Below are 3403 nucleotides of genomic sequence, written 5' to 3' on the forward strand. Positions count from 1 at the left end.
TTTCAATATCTGTACTACATATTCATACATATAACTTCAAAAAATCACAAATAATTCCAGCTGGTTAAATTTAGAATGCTGATATCAAAACCAATTCAACAATACTCTCTGGCACTATTCCCAGAACACTTCCATTTGATTGGAAATTGTTAAAATTTTAATCCATTTTAAGCCCTTCTCTTTCCCAGTTATGCTTTTCTTAGAATGTCGCATTTGAAAAATTGACTGCAAAAGCACTGACTCTCTCATTAAATCAAGTATCTCAGCAGTGTTCCTGCTACACATATGGACATTTTCAGGCCACACGTGGAATGCGCATCAGGAAGAATGAGTTTATGTGTGTATGTGCATATTTCTGTGGATTTCCTTTTTCCTCCAAGGCAACTACTAGAAGCCCATCCCTCTCCCTTTCAGCATCAATACTACTTACTACTGTGCTCTCACTTTTCTAATCTTCACCTTTTCCTTTTACAACATTAATAGCAGGACTATTTTCCTAAACAGTTCTGCCAACACAGACAAACTGTAGAAAGACAAACAATTTAAAGTGTATAGTTTCCCTGAGTGAAACAACCTCACTTCTTAAGAATTCATAATCACACTGCTTTTCCTTTCCTAACTAGTAAGTCCTTAATATTCTCAAGTCTTCATTGGCCTTGGAAGGAAAAAATGAGTAGTTTGGAGAAGGGGTCTTGGCAGGGCCCCCAGGAGAAGGATTAAGTCCTGTCTCATGCACAAAGCAACCTTCCCACCCCGCCCCCTCCAGCCTGTATATCAAGTTTTTACCATTTCATATAGCAACCAACTCACACATTTTCTTAACTCTTTCCCTCCTCAGCCTCCTTTACTGACACAATGACTGATAGAGGCTTATCCTATCATAGTAAAAGCACTAGACCTTAAGCAACAACTGTGTGCCAGGCACTGAGTGGCCCATTTCATGTGAACTGGATTGCTTAACCCTTATAGAATTTTACAAGTTTGGCATTATCTTACTTGTTTTAAAACTAGGGAAATTGAGGCTCATGGAGATTAAATAACTTGCTTAATGTCTACAGATAATAAAAGGTGGAGCCTAGGTGTGCACCAAGTCCATTTCGTTGTACTATGCCAAGCTGTCTTATTTATAAGTAGAAAAGTTTAGCTCTGAGTATATCAAGTATAGAACTTCATCTGTGTCTTAGTCTGCCAAGGTGCTATGACAAATACCACACAATGGGTTGGTGTAAACAAAGGGAATTTATTGGCTCATGACTTCAGGGACTAAAAGATTTGCTTTCTTCTGGATTCAGCAGCATTCTGGCTGATTGTCAATCCTAAGATTCCTTGGCTTTCCTGTTACATGGCGATGTCCTCTCCTTTTTCTTCTGGGTTCCCACAGACTTCAGCTTCCTGCTCCTTCCCATAGTTTTTTTTATAAGTCCTCCAGTAATAGGATTAAGACACATCCTGATTCAATCAGCCACATCTTAGCTGGAAATAACATCTTTAAAAGATCTTATTTAAAGTGGGTCACACCCATGAGAATGGTATTAAGATTAATTTTTTAATTAAGATTTTTTTCCTCAGGTATATAATTCAACCTACCATAACTGGGGTTCAAATACTATCACCTGGTATTAACATTTTTTTGCATACATCCTTCTTCAATATTAAAAGTTTATTTAAATGCTTGCTTTGGCGGCGCATATACTAAAATTGTAACGATACAGAGAAGATTAGCTTGGCCTCTGCGCAAGAATGACACACAAATTCATGAAGTGTTCCATATTTTTAAAGTTCAATTTCCCTACCTCATATTAGTGACAGACCCTTCCCATATGAGAAATTTAAAATTGCCATAGCCCAAACACCCCTAAAGAGAAGGATGGAAAGATTAAAGGTGATGGTGGAATTATACAGAGAAGATAGGATTTAACAAATGAATATGAATGCTGAATCATTAAATTGATATCTATTTTGGTCTCCAGTATTTTAGAGCAGCTAGAAGTAAAAACCTAAAATTGTGAAATTGTAACCCATGTCAAACTCTGAAATATGTTCTACAATTAATTGTGGTGCTGTGCTTTGAAATGTATAGCTTTTCTGTATATATGTTATTGTTCACAAGAAAAAGAAGGAAAAAATTGATTGTGATGATAAAAAAAGTACTTAAGTCCTCTAGCTTCCTATATTCTGGAGTAGCTAGAAGGAAAAATCTGAGTGTATCGTATGGCAGCCCATGACAAACTCTGGAATCTGACCTATACTTGCTGAAGAGTTCTTTGAAAACCATTCTTTTTTTTATTTCTTTGCTTTGTATGTATATTATACTATACAATAAAGAAAAGTTAAAAAATTATTTGAGGTAAAACTCCTCTTTATTCATTTGTCTATATCCATCGTGCCTAGCAGAGTGCTTTGCCCATAATAGAAACCCAATATGTAGTTGTTTAAAATATATATTTGCTGAAAATTAATAATAAGCAGAAGATAGGATTAAATGGTTACAAAACTGGTTAAACCTATACCGGGGTTTGATAAAAGCTATCCTTTTTATGATGATTGGAAAAAGGCACTTGGTAGCAGTAAGGAATGCTTTCAGACATAAGTCACAAGAAGTTCCGTTTTTATTGGTCTAAACATAACTTTCTCACATTAAAGGAAATCAAGAGTAGTGTTGTCCAATAAAGGAATAATGCAAGATACAAATGCAAGCCATATATGTTATATTAAATTTTCTAGTACCCACATTAAAAAAGTAAAAGGAAGCAGGTAAAGTAAATTTTAATGTCACATTTTATTGAACTTGTATAGCCAAAATATTATCATTTCACCACATAATCAATACAAAAACATCAGTGAGGTAATTTGCATTTTTATACTGTATTTGAAATCTAATGTGTATTTTTTATACTTGCAGCACATTTCAATTCAGACAAGGCACATTTCAAGAGCTCGTTAGCCAGATGACTAATGATCTAGTGACTACCCTGTGGGCAAGTAGACCAGCTGGATGCTGGGGTTGGATTCCCAGGTCTCTGGGCCTTTCCCTTAAGGAAAGAGTCACCACCAGTAAAATCTTTCCTTTAGTTATAACTCATAGGGCTGAAAGTCTCAGAAAGACCCTTAATCACAAGGAAAGCTGAGCAAGTGAGAAGTTATATATATGTCATTTCCGGAAGAAGAATACAAAGGAGTTGGAAATAGAAACGCACTTCCCAACTAGGTCTTGGTGTTTTGGTCTGACGCAGGCATGGATATATGTTTTTAATGAAAATACAGTACTAGTGAATATACCAGTGACCGTATGTGTGTGCTCACCTTCATTTTGTAATATTTATATAATATGCAACTAAATAATAGTTCTTTTCATTCAAAATAATACCTGTCTTGTTCAAGTTGGCCTTTTTTCAGCTAACAC

The 3403-nt window shown here is 35.5% G+C and overlaps 1 non-coding gene across 1 annotated transcript; it reads left to right on the top strand.

The window, feature by feature from the left end:
• The first annotated feature begins 1670 nt into the window (after window positions 1-1670).
• Window positions 1671-1775, top strand: LOC143648949 (U6 spliceosomal RNA). The gene has a single exon (XR_013158846.1). It is a non-coding gene; the product is annotated as a U6 spliceosomal RNA (small nuclear RNA).
• The last annotated feature ends 1628 nt before the right edge of the window (window positions 1776-3403 follow it).

This window comes from Tamandua tetradactyla, chromosome 10, assembly GCF_023851605.1.
Source record: "Tamandua tetradactyla isolate mTamTet1 chromosome 10, mTamTet1.pri, whole genome shotgun sequence".
In the NCBI taxonomy this organism is placed as follows: Eukaryota; Metazoa; Chordata; class Mammalia; order Pilosa; family Myrmecophagidae; genus Tamandua; species Tamandua tetradactyla.